Source organism: Pinus tabuliformis, chromosome X, assembly GCF_031772625.1.
Source record: "Pinus tabuliformis cultivar Carrire ecotype Pingquan chromosome X, CPIR1, whole genome shotgun sequence".
Lineage (NCBI taxonomy): Eukaryota > Viridiplantae > Streptophyta > Pinopsida > Pinales > Pinaceae > Pinus > Pinus tabuliformis.
In genome coordinates, this window is record NC_142308.1 from 1,637,693,796 (window position 1) to 1,637,713,267 (window position 19,472).

The window sequence follows — 19,472 nt, forward strand, 5'->3', positions numbered from 1 at the left end:
TTTTTGCATTAAAGGACCAGTTATAGCCTCTGGGTTATAAGAAAAAGGCACTTATGGACTGCCAATATTTAAGGCAAGGTAAGAGCCAGAATGTATAAATATTTTCGGAGGAATTTCAGAAACAAGCACTGAATCTAAGCATCTCATTATATGCGCCCAAAACTGTAACTAAGTACATAGGTGTGCTACATAGTTACATCAGACACTTGTTATTACTGTTCGAGCATACTTCAATTGATACAACCAGCATTAAAGTTATACATCTTGAAAGTTGAGGAAAGAATGATCAAGATGATCAAACGAAGAAGATGCCATTCAAACCTAACCATGACAAATTCCATAAGAAAGGAAAAGGGAAGGATAGGAAGACCGTTGCTACCAAGAAGGGGGATGGAGCAACATAGTCATGCACTCACTGCAAGAAGGATGGGAATGACAAGGACCACTGCTAGAAGATGCATCCAGAACTGAGACCAAAGAGGTTTGGTGGAAAGGGGAGGCAGAAGATAGTGGCAACAATGCAAGACCTTGGATCATATTCCAATGATGAAACATTGATCATAGCCGTGGTCATAAGAGGTACTCTTTCTATTAATGATAGTTCTGATTTGGTTGCAAGCACTAGTTATTTGAATGAGCTTGTGAGTCGTGAGCAAAATATAATTAAGTTGTTCCACATTAGAGTTGTCATAAAGCACACAAATGTGGAAACTATGTTTGATTCAGGTTCCCAAGCAAACTTAATCTCAGGGTCCTTAGTGAAAAGGATAGGCCTTGAAACTAAACCTCATTCGAGTCCATACCGACTTGGTTGGGTAAGTGATAAAGCCAAATTACAGGTCACCAAGCAGCGTAGAGCCATATTTTTAATCGCTTCTAAATTAGTTGATGAGGTAGATTTAGATGTAGTACCTTTGGACATCTATGGAATCATCTTGGGAAGCCCATATTTATATGACAGAAATGTCGTTTATTTCAGCATGAAAACAAATACCACCACACCAAGGATGGGGTAGTGTATATAGTTAGAGCTCATCACAAAAAAGTTAGTGTTAGCCTTGTCAGTGCAGGATAGATTAAAATATTTGTTAATTCCAGTAAAGGATGCATGCTCATGGTAATGAGGGCAAGAGAAGTCGAGACGGTTGACTCTTTCATAGGTTGTGATCCTAATCATAAGAAGGAATTATTTGAAATTGTTTCTGACGATGATGAATTGTTTTAGGAACTGAGAGGATTTCCCCATAAAAGGAAAATCCAACATGAGATCCATTTTCAGTAGCATGCCCCTTTACCAAATGTTGGCATGTACAGGATGGCTTCTATCGATATGGAGGAGATCAAGAAACAGGTGCAGGAATTGTTAAATTAGGGAGTCATCAGACCAAGTTCTTCTCCTTGCTACTCACCAACCGTGTTGGTGCCCAAGAAAGATGGCACATGGAGAATTTGCATGGATTACAGGGCACTAGAAAAGATCATGGTGAAGAATCGATACCCTCTCCCTCACATTGATGAATTGTTAGATCAATTAAAAATTGTTGTTTATTTTTTCAAGCTGGATTTGTGTAGTGGTTATCACTAGGCTAGAATTTCAGAGTGGGACATCTAGAAAACTGCATTCAAAACCAAGCAGGGGTTGTTCGAATGGATGGTGATGCCATTCGGACTATGCAACACTCCAACCACGTTTATGAGGGTAATGAATGAATTATTTCAACCATTTATTGATCATTTTGTTCTTTTGTATCTAGATGATATTCTTATGTACAGTAGGACATGGGAGGAACACATGTGTCACATAAAGAAAGTGCTTGATGTGTGGAAGAAAGAGAAATTATATTTGAAACTGTCAAAGTGTGAGTTTTGGAAAGACTTCTCCCATTTATTAAGGCCATATTGTCGGTAATGGGAAATAAAGGATAGATTCCTCTAAAGTGGAGGCAATAATGAAGTGGCCTAAGCCCACAAATGTCACAGAAGTATGATGTTTTCTGGTCGCAGTGCAGTATTGGAGAAGGTTCATAGTGAACTTTTCCATTATTACATCCCCCTTGCATGCCTTGACTAGTGTGAAGCAAGCCTTTCATTGGGGAGGAAAACAATAGAAATCCTTCGACAAATTGAAAGAGAAGATCAACACGGCCCCAGTGCTAGGCTTACCAGACCTTTAACAGCCTTTCAAAATTGAAACAGATGCCAACAGATATGCCATGGGTGTTGTATTGATGCAACAAAGAAAACCTATTTGTTACCACTCAGAGACTTTCTCCCAGGCTATTGCGAATTATCCTACATATGACCGGGAGTTGTACACCTTGGTCTAGAGTGTAAAGAAGTGGAAACACTATCTGATCAGCAAGGAGACGATCATCCACACGGATCATCAGCCCATACAGTATCTTCAGTCACAAACCAAACTTCAGCAAGCCCGTCACTTTAAATGGATGGGATTCGTCCAACAGTTTCATTTGGTAATAAAATATAAGAAGGGCGCCAACAACAAAGTAGCAGATATGCTTTCTCGCCCTCCTATTTCTACATCTGTAGTTTTGCAAAATATTTCTTTGTCGTTAGAAAGTTATGTTGAACAGTATTCTAACGATAATGATTTTAAAGAAATCTATGAAAAAATAACTCGTGGATCACAAGTGGAAAATTATTACTTGCAGGGAAATATATTGTACCACCTTGGGAAACTGTGTATACCCAATAATGAAAGGGTTCATGTAATCTGAGAGGCTCATACCTCTTTGGTGTCTATTCATTTTGGCATTGAGAAAACTTTATGTCATTTGCATAGGTTTTGTTTTTGGAATCATATGAAAAACCTTGTGACTTGCTTTGTAAAGGGTTGTGTGTTGTGTTCTGTTTCAAAGCCCTCTAATAGAAAACTTGGGCTCTACACACCACTCCCTATTCCAAGTCAACCATGGGAAATTGTTTCCATGGACTTTGTAGGAGGTATACTGATGTCTAGGAAAGGTCATGTATATTTGTATGTGATTGTGGATAGGCTTAGTAAAATGTGTATTTTAATGCCTTGTAAAAATTAGGTCACTACTAAGTAGACTGCTTTTCTTTTCTTTCAACATGTTTGGTTCCATTTTGGGTTTCCCACATCTATTGTGTCAGATCGAGACTCCCGCTTTCTTGGGGATTTTTGGACCATCTTGTGGAGAATGATGGACACCAAGATGAAAAGAAGTATGACATTTCATCCATAAACCGATGGATGGACAAAGGTTGTCAACCGCACCATGGTACACTTGTTGCAAGGCTATTGTGGGAAACATCCCAAGTTGTGGGATGAACAACACCCTTATGTGCAACATGCATACAATCAAGTAGCACATTCATCTACACATAGCTCACCATTTGAGACATGTTTTGGATATCCATCGAGAGATCCCTTGGACATGGTCTTTGGGAAAGAGGAGGATGTCAATGGACAAGATGATAGGGACAAAGCATGGAAGTTCATTCAACGGATACAAGCAATTCATCAGATAGTGCAGGAGTAGTTGGAGAAGAGTCAAGCTAGGTATAAAGCTTGACATGATAAGCAGTGAGTTGATAATTAGTTTCAAGTTGGGGACAAGGTATGGCTCCATATTAGCAAAGATAGAATGAAGGGAGAAGGGAAGTAACTGAGACCTGTTAGATATGGTCCCTTCATCATATTGGCAAATATTGGAGACAATGTTTTTCATCTTGAATTTTTTTCTTATATGAAAATGTACTCTCTGGTAACTGTGGAAAACCTGAAGCTTTATGAACCTCCATTTGTGGATACCGAGGAGGTTGCACATATTACTACAGTGGATGATTTTTCACCTGAGTATCTCGATAAGTTTCCAAAATATATTACTCGACCGGAGGACCAAAACTTCACAATGAGGAGATGTGGATCTGTGTTGGCTTCAAAGGAATTCATCCAAGAAAAACTCGATGGATGGAGAAGGAAAAAGTGAGGGAGAAATTTCCGGAATTATCAATTGACTGAAAACTCTTTTGGTGGTTGAAAAGATCTTAGTGGGGAGGATTGATCCAAGTGGATCTTCAGAAAAGTACCAGTGGCATGACAAAAGGCTCAAAACTCAAAGTGGTAGAATCTGGATAAGCTTAGCACTGGATCAAAGTGCTCATCATCTTGATTCAAATGATGCGAATGACAATAAAATCTGAGTCTAGATGACAAAGTTAGAGAAAGTCAAAGTTTTATTTTGACATGTCTAGGTAGTAGGGAGGAGATGACATGGCATAGTTTCAACAAATAAGGGAGCGCCATGTGGCAGGATTCCACTAGACCCTGCCTATCGCATATTAGTGAAGAGGATGAGTGCTTAAGGAAGTATCAGCCCCTGGCATTCCTGAATGCGATTGTGATATCGCATATTGCAGGCCGGAGGAGTTACGAATCAGCCTCGGCCGAACTTAGTTGTGATGCGATATACATCGCATATTGCAATCACACGAAAGGGTTGGTGCTTGTGATATGGTTTGGGGGAAGTGTCGATTGATATTTCATAGTGGTTGGCAATTATGATACTGTGATAAGGGGCCCAGACCCAATATACTATATATTATGCTTAATACGCCCGGCAGGTCTACAAATATTGCAGTGTGCTAAATCAACGCACTAAGGGTTTGATGCGAATTGAGATAGTGTGATGGGAGAGCCGAACATGAGACATTATGGCATACGGTGAATACTCCTGTCGAATCCATAGATATCACAGGATGCCTGTGTTCGAGCCTGGATTGTCCGCCGATAAGCTGGAACCACTGATAAATCCGCCGTCGATACCCATGCACTGTTGTAATGAGTTGTTTTATTAGACATTGGATTTTCTATTGCGGAAGGGTTGTTGCCATGAATCCTTCTGCCTTGTAACCTTGGGTATTATGTTGGAACTACCTTGATTTTGAGGGATGTTGCCATGATCTTATATATATGACTGTTGTGTCAGAAAAACACAAGGAGGACTGGCTGAAACTCAGATTCTATATACAACAAACCATGACCCCTAGCAGTAGGCCAAAACCTCACCTTGAGCAGCAGGGAGGTTCTGAGAAGGTTTTTGAAGGCTTGATTATCCAAATTGGGAGTTTGGATAGGCGTTGTTTTCACTATTTTTCGCTAGGAGGTCAATAGTTTTGTCTATTTTCAAAGTTGGGCTCTCCATTCTCTACCCATATATCAACCTGGAGGTATAAGGGCTGTAATTTCTTGTTATTGTACTTTTATCTCTTTTATGCCACTAATAAAAAGAAGGCCTCCCCAATATTGAGTAGGGCCGAGAGACGTAGTCCAAACTTGAAAAACTTCTGTAATCAAATCATTGTGTCCTGGTTTTTGTGTTCTTCTGGCTATTTCTGCATTATTATGTGTTTTTTTTAAGTTCCATGGTTAATTAACTCTGTTTTATGTAATTCTGATGCATCTGTAAGTAAAAGATCTTGGGTCAACAAGGGCTTCCAACCATCACCGTTATTTTGCTCCTTAGATCAAAATCCATGTCCTCTATCAGATGAAATTGAAATTTGGGGTTGCATTCTCTTTGTTACTTGTATCTTAAAGTCTTGTTTGCTTCTTGCTCCATTTTAATTTATTCTTTACATTACCTTTCTAGTCTAGCTTAGTCTCAGATCCTTGATTTGATTGCACATAACAATGTTTTAGCTTCTAGATGTCCTCCTCCAATTATATAGGCTCATCAAACTCAATCTTGTCCTTGAATGCTACTAGAAACTCACTGATGAATCACTGGATCATGGCCTTCTCCTCCTTGAGGTAAGGCACATATCTCAATAAATCCAAGAATCTTCTAGTGTACTCCTCATCGGCCACAGATCTCATCTTCAGCTCATAGAATTAATTTTCCCTGTTATCATAGTATCTCTCTAATAGACACTTCTTCTTGAAAAGTATTTCGAACTCACTCCAAGTCAACTTCTCTTCATAAATACCTATGACATTCTTTACATATTCCCACCAGATATTTGCTTTAACTTTAATACTGAATGTCATTATTCTGGCCTCCATGTTTTCTAAGTAATTGTGCAAACTGAAGAACTTATTCATACCAAGAAACCATGCTTCTGCATCTTGTGACTTAATTACTTCCCCATAGAATGTAGGTGGCTTTTATTTGACTATCATATTGTTATAGACATATTTGGGCACTACAACCCTAATCAGTCCATAAACCAAGGGATTCTAAGTCCCTAGAAGTGTTGTTTCATACCCTAAAGGAGCAAGGTCAGCTGATTACATCATCTCCCAGAAGTTCTCCCTGAAAAACTACTCAGAACTGGTGAAAACTGGACCATACAGACTGCTCAGTGCTAAGGGTGTGATGCATCTCACCTGCCACATGAAAAAAGTGCGATGCATACTGGAAAGCCCTTCTGTAGGGTGCAATGAGCAAGAACAGACAAATAGCAGAAGCAATTTTCTAGGTGGAAACCCAGAGAATCTTCTAGAAGCTGCTCATTCGACACTTGCCCCTCTGAATTCACCCAGGGATGAGTAAGAGATCATGAAATCTCCAAGTGGAACCAAGAACTATCAGAGAGATGACACTAATCAAAATCCTAGAAGCTAACTCACCCACCTGCAAACATCTATATATGGATCCCTCATCCGAGAGATCCAAAGGGATGGAATTTTGTATTTTGTAAGGAAGTGTTGTTGGTTTCTCTGTGCAACATTGTATTGTTGGGTGATCTAAGCTTTTCATAAGGTGAAGAGGGCTTTCATGTTAGGAGGATGGCATTGGGTTAGACCAATGGGTTGTAATCCTCTCTTCTACTACTTCTATCAATAAAGCTATTTGAGTTTTCTACCATATTCTTGTGTATCTCTAAATCTTGTATTGATATATGCATTTATATGGTTAATATACATCTGATCCTATATTTTTTATGGTTATAGATCTCTATGGTTTGATGGTATTATGCTGCTTTGACTCTACAGGTGCTCTTTGAAGGGGGACAAGTAAGGAAAGAGTGGTGAAGTTTTGTCAAAGGGGAAAGGAAACAAGAAATGAGCCAAGCAAAAGACTGAGGTTGGTACTCTCTGCTTCTTTCTCCTCTATCTCTCATAAAGGAAAACATGAGTGACTTTAGTTTGTTTGTTTCTAAGATAGATACTCATCTTAGTGGGACTAGTAGCTCTGAATGGACACTAGTTTTCCCGATAACAAAATGGCGACTCCACTAGGGAGCGAATAGCTTGTTTTCTTGTTTATATTTGTTTACTTTATAAACTACAGACGAAGCCTGAAGTTAAGCCAACTAGCCTTTGAACTGCATTTTCTATGCAAGTGCAAAGTAGATCAATGCTCCTTTAGTCTATCTCCAGGTTTTGTTTATAAACTGAACAACTGACTTGCAAACATCCTAAGTGCCCTGGTGGTAGCTCAAGTAACCTTATTAGATCAGTCCCTATACTTTGTGTTTACTGACTATCATTAGCTCAGCCTAAATCCCTGAACTAAGGTGCAAACTGTGACCAAAAACCAAGTTAAAGTCTCATCCTTGGACCATCGCACTGTCTCCTTTTGACAGTCTGGATGCATCGCACCTCCCATGTGCAGTAGGTGAGATGCATCCCTGTTTCCCTGTGTTACAGGTGCGATGATTAGATAAGACTGTTTCTGCCTCCAGATTTTGGTTTTTTCTTCATTCTCTTCAGCTTTATTCAAGAGTTTTTCTGTCTGTGATCAATATACCACTGTTGAAACTCCCTTCCTTTGCATTATTCAGCCTCCATTGTACAAAGAATTGTGAATGTTTTTATGTATTTTTCGCCATTTACAGTTCTCCTTTACAAAAAGTAGCTTAATCGAACTGTCGTCTTTTGATTTGGAAGTGTCACAAGTGTCATTTTCAGTCAAAGAAAAGAATCCTACTCTTTTTGATGGTCGATTACACTGTTACTCTTGTATTTGATTTGAATTAATAGTATTTCAAGTGTCGAAAGCAGTTTTCAAATTGAAGATGAAAGTGTCATCTTAGCCTTCCTTTCGTTTTTTAAATTCGAAATTGAAAAGTGTCGTCTTAGCCTTCCTTTCATTTTTTGAATTCGAAATCACAAAGCAGTCTTCCTTTCATTTTTGAATTCGAAATCGCAAAGTATCGTCTTGTTCTTCCTTTCATTTTTTGAATTTGAAATCGCAAAGTGTCATCTTTGTCTTCTTTTTGTCTTTTGAAGAGAAAATTGTTAGTATTGTCGCTTTGAGAGAAAAGATAGTTCAGATTTGTATTTAGCATTCTTTTTGTCACTCACACATTAAGAAAGCAGAAAACAAATACATGCATGTGCATTTGCATTTAGACTGCTTGTTGATTTTGATTTAGGACAGTGCATCTAGTGTGTGCTCTCTTCTCTATGTTGAAAGAATTTCACTTCTCTTTCCTTAGTAGCTAGGATTTTCATTGCAAAAAGAAGAGTAAACGACTGCTTATCATCTTAGATTGCATATTTAGGAATTGTATATCTACATCACGCGGTGAACCCTAAAGGAAAACTTCTTAAGAAAGATCAACTATAAAATAAATTCAATGAACCTAAAAACGCTTTGGAACCTAATGCACAACATTTAGAAGTCTAGGCTAGAGACGTATTCTGGCGTCGTAAAGACTAGTAACTATCGCTTTCATCGTAGGTTGGGTGATTCCTCCTCTTTGAGATGACAAGTGTCAATACAAACTTGTGCTCCCATGTACCGTCGAGTATATATTGGGAGACCACAATAGGCTATATCCTTTATCCTTAGGAAGCTGTGTCTGCCTCCCTATCGATCGCAATGCATTGAACATAGCATTCAGGAAGATTGACTGCCGTACCGTAAAAAGTATTGTGCAGTTTTGTGATTGGTTTGGTAATCCCTCTATCTATATTTCTAGAGCAGTCTCTTTCGTTCCTTTTCGGACTCCTTAAAAGAGAAGTTCCATCTGAGCACTTGTCACTTCAGGCTCATTAAAAATCGAAGGCGACTACAGTCATCTTTAACTTTTTCTCGACTCTTAAAAATTGAAAAAGAAAGTTCTGTCAAAGCGTCTAAAATTCATTTAATTCGAAATCACTTTTTCCCCTTTTTATTTTGAGTTGATCAAGTAATACACAATCGTGGAAGAAAGTCAATCGAAACCTCGTCATTCACAGAGACTAACGAGTCAACCATCTTTGACTTTGAAAACGAAACCTTTCCAGGCCAAGCGAACTCGTTTAACTGGGTCAAATTCTCCTGGTTTGTTTGAAACTTGTGTTTCAACATCCTCATAGACTCCAGTTACTCCAACCATTTATGGTATCCATGCCTCTACAGAAGAAGTTTCGCAGTCACAAGAGGACAGTAGAACTGATCCTAGTGTAACAGTAAACACTTCTATTCTGAACTGGCTCCATCTAGGGCTGATTCGGAAGGTGTCACCCCTCCAGCATTTGTTGCTGCAGAGTATATACCTTCTTCGGCACCAAAAATATTTTATGGACTTGACGGTCTACCTCTTCCACCTGGATTGATTGCTATAGAAGAGATTACAGAGGATCTTCCATCCAGTACTCCATCACATTTTGGAACTGGGATCCACCTATATCCTTCTACTTCAGAAGTTAGTCTCCCTTCATTGCAAGTTCCTGTAGAATCGCTAGGAAGTCTTTTAGATAGAATCGATATGTCTAGACAACCATCGACATCTAAGACTGTGTTGTCCGATACAGCGGCAATAGAACCTCCTGTTGCCACTCCGACAATGTTCGCTGGTATACCATCTGTCCCAACTAGCTCTCAACCGCTAGAGGGAGTCCACCCAAGGACTGTTTTGACTGTATGGTCTGTTCCCATTTGTTTGTCTGGAATAATATTTGGAATTCCTTATGTTGAGTCTCAACAAATTGATCCTTCACAACAGTATCAATTTGGGCAGTCCGGCCTCCAAACGCCAATCTTTCCTTTGAGCACTGGATTGCCATTGTATGGGGGGCAGTATACCCTTTCATTGTTCCCTCCGGGCGAACAACCATATGAGAGTTCACAACAGAATTCGGGTCAATTTGGAATCACATCCAGTGGTTGGGTGCCAATACTGCCTCAACAACCAAGAGTTGTATACTCAATGCAACCAAGTCTACCTATGTCGAATATCCCCACTACACCGGCTATTGTGACGGTGTCACAAGTACAAGCATTTCCTATTGTATGCCAACCTCAAGTTTCTTAGGTCATAATACAACAACCTCTTGTCTCCATGACACAACCACAATCGCCGATTGGTGGCTCCTTAACTAGAGCGACTCAAGCTCAAATGGGTACTATTACCCCTCATCTTGGTCAAACATCCAGTATTGGGCAACAACAAATGGTTTCACAACCATGGCTAGTGCAACATCAACAACCACAATTCCAGCAAGCTTACCGAGGACCTGAGCAACAAAACTTTGCTGGTAATGGGCAGCCGTATATTCAAAACGGTTATCATCAATCATATCAAAATGGTTATGCCCAACAACCTTATCAAAGTTATCAGCATCAAATACATTATGCTGGTATGAAAAGACCCATAGCTCAGGCGATCCCATCTTATGCTGGGTATGATTCACCGAACCTAAATCAACAGTTACCCTTTGTGGCGACTTTGGAGTTACCAGATCTAAATCGGATAACAAATGATCCAATTGCTTATGCCCCTTGGTAGCCAGCGATTCCTCATAAATTTTTGTCAGATATTCCTAAATTCAACGGAAATCTGGGTGAAGATCCATCGAATCATGTGATGACCTTTCATCTATGGTGTTCGTCCAACACTCTCAATGATGATTCGATTAGGCTTCACCTTTTTCAGTGAACATTAACTGGTCCAGCAACAAAATGGTACATCGAATTGCCTAGAGCTTCATTCGATAACTTCAACGCCCTTGCCACCACCTTTTTAACCCATTTTCAGTTACCAATAAGGTACGAAACAGGAACGGATATTCTTACCAATTTCAAGTAGACGACGACCACTCACATATCTGATCATATTCATGAGTGGCGAAGTCTTCATAGAATGGTAAAAACATATGTTCCTGATCAGCTACTAGCTAAATGGTTTATTAGGTCATTGTTACCTTCTATTATAGAAGATGTGGCAAAGGGAGGAGTCGTCACTGAAGAGCAAGTCATTGCTCGTGCACAATATCTATACTTGATCTATACTCAATCTAGCACGCTCTACGACAAAATCCCTGATGCTCCTAGACAAGAGTTTTCCATTCCTCCTTTTCCTAAATCAAACAAAGACTCTCATGTCGGTGATGGCGTGATAGGTACGACTAGCACGAAAACCGCAACGGCTACATCAAAGAAAGCCCATATGGTTTCTAGTCAAAATGCAAATGAAGAACTTCTCGCCTCGAAGGTTAATGTCGTGTCAACCGACAAAGGCAAAGAACCGAAGCAACCAGGAGGCAAGAAGAAAAAGAAAGGGAAAAAGAAGAAGCAGGATGAGTCATCTCCTGAAAAATCTTCTGCAAACCCTTATGGGCAAAGGAAACCTCCTTCGGGATGTCAGATATGCGATGAGGATCGAAATATTGTCCACATAAAGTTGAAATTAAGAAATTCTTTAAGAATTCAAAAACTTCAGCGGTATTGATTGATCCGTTTCCAAACCCAAAAACCAATCAAGTTGCTAGCGACAATGCTTCCCCATCCCAAGTGCTTATGTTGTCCATTTCAAAACAGCAAAATGATGCTTTGATATCGACAAGGAATAAAGATTACGGGAATCTACAGCCGTCAAACAAGAAGGCTACTGATCAACCTAGTAGTTCGACAACAACTTTGACAGAGGTTGTGCCACCCATCATTCCTGAGCTAACGATAAAGCTGCCAAAGGGAGTAGTACACAAATCGACATTTATTCCTCATGCCAGAGCAGCAAAAAATTATAATATAGTAGAGGACCTGGCCCAATCGTCATCGACTATGTCGACACATGAGGTACTACAAAATTGCCCCTCCCAAAAGCAGGCTCTATTATCAGTAATAGGTGGGATTGACCCAGTGGATTCCAATCTCGTGGCCTTTAATCATAAAGGATATGAACCTCAGTTACCAGCTCAACTCGCTTTCCTCATTCAAGTGAAATCCCTCAGCAAAATTTTTCATCAAACAATTATTGATGAGGAGGCATCTACATGTATTATGTCAATGAGTTGTTGGAAAACTTTAGGCTCACCACCCTTGTCGTGATCGTCAAAAACATTAAAAGCATTTGATGGATAGACATACACTCCATACGGGATTTTAAGTAACTTGCAAGTTGAGCTGGGGGGCAAAACAATAGAAATTGATGTTGAAGTTATCAATGGAAACCTCGATTACAACATCCTACTGGGAAGGCCATGGATTTATGCCATGGCTGCTGTTGTGTCAACATACTTCAAAAAGATTTCATTTCCTTTTCAAGGAGGAATTACAATCATCGACCAACAAACCTTTCTCCCCAACAATTCACAAGTTACGGGAAGCATCTCGATGATCCACGGAAGCTCTCAGTTGCTTCAAAATATCGGAGTAGGCCTGCTAAAAGACCCTACATTGATGGGTACTTTTGCCCTACCGCCTCCAAAAAATCTGGTGGAAGTGGCCACGGTGGGAACCTGCAATATGGTATCTTCTATTCAAAAGATGTCTGAACACGAGGTGAGAATGGATCATCACCAGGTATTGCCTCCAAGCCCAATAGAAATAGTGTAGCAATCAATGTTCTTTGCATGGGAGGCAAACCCAAATCAACGCCCATCGAGTGTTTGGGTAGATAGGTCTAAGGAATATGGTACCTCTTCAGATCCTTGGTCGCATGTACATTCTACAGATGAAGGAATTGTTCGGTCAATGATGATAGAGGGGGCACCATGGGAATATTACCACCATCGTTCCCATCTTCCAGATTACAACGAAGATTGCTCCAGTGACCTTAATCATCCTTTAGTTTTTTATTTTCTATCAAATACTGTAAATACAGTGGATTCTGAGTGAAATTTGTCCAATATTGAAGAAACTATTGCTATAAATATCTCGACCAAACCAGATGTTGTAGAGAATATTCATGTCAACAAATCTTGTTCTTCTTCAGAACTGGAAGTATATTACGCTCTCTTTCGCAAGTTCAGAGATGTCTTTGCATGGTCATATGAAGAAATGCCAGGCATTGAATCGAGCATAGTTGAACACGAAATTAATATGTATCCAGATGTCAAACCACTACGACAACGGCTTTGGAAGGTGCACCTAAAGAAAGCCACTACCATCAAGGCAGAAGTTGAAAAACTTCTCCATGGTAGTTTCATTTACCCGGTTCCTCTAACTGATTGGGTAGCAAACATTGTTCCTGTGATGAAAAAGCAAGGAACGATTAGAGTGTGCATCGATTACAGGGATGTAAATCAAGCTTGACCAAAGGACAACTACCCTACACCCTTCATCGACCAGATAATTGATGAATGCGCCGGATGCGAAATCTTTTCGTTTATGGATGGATTTTCTGGGTATAATCAAATAAATATCCGCCCATTTGACCAGTCAAAGACTGCATTTATTTGTTTGTGGGGCACATTCGTGTACTGCAAGCTACCTTTTGGTTTAAATAACGCAGGGGAAACCTTTCAGAGGGCAATGAATTATGCCTTCCATGACATCAAGAACATCATTCAACCATACCTTGACAATCTTCCGGCTCATTCACGAAAGCGGACCGATCATTTGCAACATTTGAGAGCAATATTTCTACGTTGTTGACACTACAAGATACGACTCAATCTGCACAAGTGTGTGTTGTGTGTCAGTTTTGGTCATTTACTTGGATTTTTAGTTTCAAAGGACGAGATTCGCCTTGACCCGTGTAAGGTTCAGGCAATCATCGATCTGCCTCCACCTTCAAATTTGTTTTAGATTCAGAAACTCCAAGGGAAAGCAAACTTTTTGAGGAGGTTCATTCCAAATTAAGTTGAACTTGCTAAAGGTTATTCGTGTTTGTTGAAAAAAAAGTACCCTTCAACTGGGATCAGGTTGCGTAAGCTTCCTTTGATGCTCTAAAGGAATCCCTAATAAAATCATCATTAATGTACACTCCTGATTATCAAAGAGACTTTAACCTGTATCTGGCTGCAGTAGATACGACCATCATAATGGTTTTAGTTGAAGAAGACAATGGAATCGAACATCCTATCTATTATTTAAGTCGAAACTTAAATGATACAGAAAGCAAGTAATCCTATGTTGAAAAGCTGGCTCTCGTAGGTGTTCAAGCAATACAGAGATTTCGACACTATGTTCTCTTTCGAAAAACTACCATTTTTTCAGATTGCAACCCCATGACTTACATCTTGTCACAACAGTTTCTTGGGGGCAAATATTCGAAGTGGATAGCAATTTTGGAAGAGCTTGATATGGAATTCGTAAAATCCAAATCAAAGAAAGCTCTGGTTTTCACGGAGTTACTATGTGACTTCCCATCGTCGTCCAATGATTCAACATCCAAAGCAACAATCATGGATGAATCTTTGTTTTTGATATCTTCAAGCGATCCATGGTATGGAGATACAATCATCTTTCTCCAAACCCAAACATATAGGTCTAATACCTCTCGCTCAGAACAATGACATACTTGATACCAAGAAAAAGACTACATGATCGTCGGTGATACACTTTACCGTTGTGGTATTGATACAGTTCTGCGAAGGTGCCTCACCCATGAGGAGGCTGAAAAAGTCCTGAATGATTGTCATTCAGGTGCATGTGGGGGGCATCAATCTGGTTATGCTACGGCACAAAATATTTTACGAGCAGGATACTTCTGGCCAACAATGTTCAAGGATTGTATAATCGCAGTTAGAAGTTGCTATGCTTGTCAAATCTTCGACCGCAAAACCAGAATACCACCCACACTTCTGCAGCCAGTAGTTGATGTTGGGACATTCACCAAATGGGGCATAGATTTCATGACATGTAACCCCACCTCGGCCGGGGGGCATGGGTATATATCATAGTCACAGTTGACTATTTTACGAAATGGGCCGAGGTGATGCCTACATTAAACAACAATGGTGAAACGGCTGCTCTTTTATTTTTCAATCATGTAGGCTCCGAATTCGGTGTTCGACAAGCTATAGTCATAGATCATGGATCACATTTCCGAAATCACATGATGGTTGAATTGGCTACCAAATTAGGACTGTCCCATGACAGCTCTACTCCATATTATCCGTGAGCTAATGGGCAAGTTGAGGCAATCAACAGAGTCCTAAAGCGCATGCTGCAAAGGATGATTGGAGTCCATAAACGAAGTTGGCACCTAATCCTGTACTCAGCCTTGTGGGCATACCAGACATCGGTGAGAAATACGACCGGGTTTACACCCTTTTAGCTGGTGTATGGCCTGGAAGCAATCTTACCAGTTCAGTGCGAAATTTCGTCCCTCAAGCTCGCAGTCGACCTTCTCCCCGAAACTTCAGAGGAGGAGGCTCGTTTCTTGGAATTAATCCAACTTGATGAAGCCTGTCGTGACACCGCCTTGGCTAACGAAGCACATAATAAACGAGTCAAGGCGCAGTTTGACAAGAATGTCAAATCTCATGTCTTCTTAGAAGGTGACTTGGTCTTACTTTATGACCAGGAATCCGATAAATTGGGAGTAGGTAAGTTCCAGTCTTTGTGGATGGGTCCCTATATTTTTAAGCAGGTATTAGCAAAAGGAGCCTACAAGCTAGTAGATTACAATGAGATTCCACTGTCGCAACCCCAAAATGGGTTGTACCTTAAGTGTTACTATGCTTGAATCAACGTAGTAACCTCTTCATATGCTTTTGTTACATTTTTGTTTTTGTTAAGAGTGATCGTTTTGGTTAGGTAATCCACTTTTTCATTTTGTTGCAGATGTCGAACCTATTGGAATCATTTGTTGGATTCGTTGATGGAGCAAGTCGTAGTACGCGGAACCTATCTTCTACAGCTTGGGCCATCTTTGATCCAAGCGGTGAGTTAGTGAGTTTCATAGGGGTATGCATTGGCCGATCGACGAATAACATCGTTGAATATAGTGCATTGATAGAACTCCTCTCTGATGCCATCGTACATGGCATACGCTGACTTGTCATCAGGCTAGAATCACAACTCATCATTCTACAGCTTACCGACATCTATTCCATTCGGAATGTAGCTATCTATCGTATGTTCCTGAGGGTCAAGATTTTGGAAAGACAGTTTGATTCTATTCAATATCAACACATTTCCAGAAACTTAAACACATTAACTGATTCATTAGCAAATTATGTGTTGGATAGACATTTGCAACATTGATAAAAGAAAAGCATTTCCTCAATATTTTCATCAAGATCATATAACTTAACCAAAATAAAGCTCTGAAAATAAAAAATATATATAACTATTTATAGTTTGTACATAGTGTTCTGTATCCATGACAAAATCGGTCATATGACCCAAAAACTCAAAATGCAAGGGGGCACCGTAGTCTAATGGTGCTGGTGATAATAAGTCACCACCTGTGCAATCATGCATAAGAGCCTAGTCCATCGGCTCGGCACGCCAGTGGTATGGCGCTGTAATCTCAGAGGCAGCTCGTCGGTCCTCACATTCGGAATACCAAGGGTGAGACCCTCGATCTGATCCTGCAACACTGCAAGAGTCTCGGCTACATCCAGATCGTGAAGGACGGCCCTCCCTACAGCCTCTCCTACTGGAACGACAACTACTGCTCTCAGGTGCACTGCTGGTCACACTGGCCCGATATCTACATGAGCACATGAGTTTTGATTAGTCTTGATAAACATTTAAAAAGCACAAGAACATTATAAAAGAAATAAACATAGATATGGTCAGAGATTTTTACCTATGACACCCCACTGCTCGCCAGCCAGCAGCACCAAATCTGGGTCACCCCGGAAATCCATCCCAGCATACGGACACTCAGCATAAACCATCTGCTGACGGTTGAACCACTCAAAGAAGGCATCAGATAAGGAAACTTGCGATTGACCAGCATGTCTGGTCATAAGGTTAACCAATCTTTGCATCCGTGGCTCAATCGGTGGTGGCAGATCAAGTGAAATGTACTATGGCTGCATCAGTGGGATCTTCTCCAAGGCGAAAGCGGTCAAAATAGAAACATAGCCAAAGCTCTTGGATCTTCCATTTTTCACCTTGGTAAGCTATTCTTTTATCACCGGAAGTACTGCATCACACCAATTGAATACGTTTGGTTTGAGGCATTCCAAGGCATACTGCATATAGGACCTGTTGGCCAAGTGAAGGGCCGCGCTACCAGCCAATATAGCAAGGGTGAATAAAATAGTCATCAAGGAATGGTCAGTGAAATCCTGGATACTGATCTTCCCGTCCCTGGTCAGCTGAGATGCTTCTCTACAGTATCAGCGAATATAATCCCTCACGGATTCGCCCCCATGAGCAGAACTTGATAGTGAGAGAGGGGCACCATGCCTCGATAAATCGGTCAAGAAGTAGATGTCCTCAATAGTCAAGGGGATGGATTTGCCTCTAATCTGGAACACTTGGTTGGTAGGATCCCATGCATCGAGGAAATATTGCAACAAGTTGATTTGTTGCCTCATGCTAGATATGCAGAAGAACTTGAGCAAGCCACAGTTCCGCAATGCAGTTACCGTACCAGGATCATGTAAGGCAACCATTTCCTCTTCTTCATGCTCACATTCACGCCATGTAACAACCATTTTTCTCCGATGAATCTCTAAAAAACAAATAAGAGAAGAAATAGGATCCTGATTTGGCAAAAAATAGGCAAAATTTCCATGAAAAATCAGTGCAAAAGTTTTCCTCCTTGCGCCCATCGCACCCTAGTTGTGTACTAGTGGGATGCATATTGACTGGCCAGTGGCTAGCATAGTATGCATTTCACCTTTTGATGTATAGAAGGTACGATGGGGGCAGAACGAATTGTTCAAACCCCAGAGGCTCAGAAAAGCAAGAAAACATGGTCAGAATTCAAAAAGGAAAGAATGCAATTGAAGATCTTAGGTTTAGCTCCTACCTGGTCCAGATGGTGTCGAAAATCGTCCACAGAATCTCCTGGAATTAGCTAATGAAAATCAAGGGGGAAAACACCTCCAGAGCTCTAGTAATCCCAAATTCAAATGAAATGGTAAAATGAGGGGTAAAAACTACTTTTAAGTTACTTTTCACGTAATTCAAGTAGGGTATAGTTTTTTAACTGATTTTTCAATCATGTATTCTCATTTCTAATCAGTTTGATGGAGCAATTGAATAGGTAGCATGACCGTCAAAAGAACATAGTGTTAATGGTGAATCGAATATCAATGACCATTATCATGAGCAGTTTTACGCGAAGTTCAAGCTCGTTAAAAAATAAACCTAGCAATGAGAATATGTTCTGTTATCACTAATAATTCTGTTACCAAAAAGTTTTTTGCCTAGCTTAAAGTCAGGGTGTTTTCGCAGCACATAAATCCGTTAGCAGTTTCGCAGCGCCATCTGTTTTAGTGATTTCGTAGCGAAAACACTGACCTTGCACTGGCTGCGCTGCGAAATTGGGAAATGACGGATATTTAAAGTGAATTGATGGAAACACTGCAGGAAACGAGGTTTGTCAAGCTGTTTTGTGTGGGCTTGTACTCCATTGAAGGGGAACATTCTAGTGGTAATTTTGCTTTGCGCTCATAGTTGTTGTGGCAGGTTCTCATGATCACCAACAAAGTTCCATCAAAACCCTGTTTCATACTCAAGTCTCAAAACCGTGGTCCTTTTTAAAATCAATGCTTGATCAGAATCGGTTATGAGAAGGCACTTATTCCAAGTTATCATTACCTTGTGTGAGTTGAAGGGTTTTAATGAATGTTTGACTCAGTAAAAGGAATCTGGGCTGCAGTTTGATGGTATAGTCTATATTTTATCATCTCGTTCAGCACAAGAGGAGTTGAGTGAAAGATGTTTTTCATTTTGCAATGGGAAACTCAATATGTTGATTAATAATGTCGGTATAAATATGAAGATTTCGCATTTCTTATGTCTATCAACGTTGAATCAGCTTATCATATGTCTCAGCTGTCACATTCTCTACCAAAAGAATTAAAAAGGGGAAGCATTGTTTTCATTTCATCGGTTGTTGGTGTTGTAGATATTTTCTGGTACCATGTATGCGGCCAGCAAAAGAGTAATGAGCCAACTCACAAAAAGTCTTGCATGTGGGTGAAACCGATTATGGACAAGTGACAACATACGTGTTAACTGTATGACACATGGCCTCTACAACAGCGCGCTGGATGTTGGGATTGTGTTTGTGGAATTGCTGGATGTTATAGATCATTACGTTCATGCGCAAATGGAGGAAGACAAATTTCAACCATTGACACAAGATATCTCAACTCTTTCTTTTGCGCATCTGATTTGCGTTGTTGGGACTGT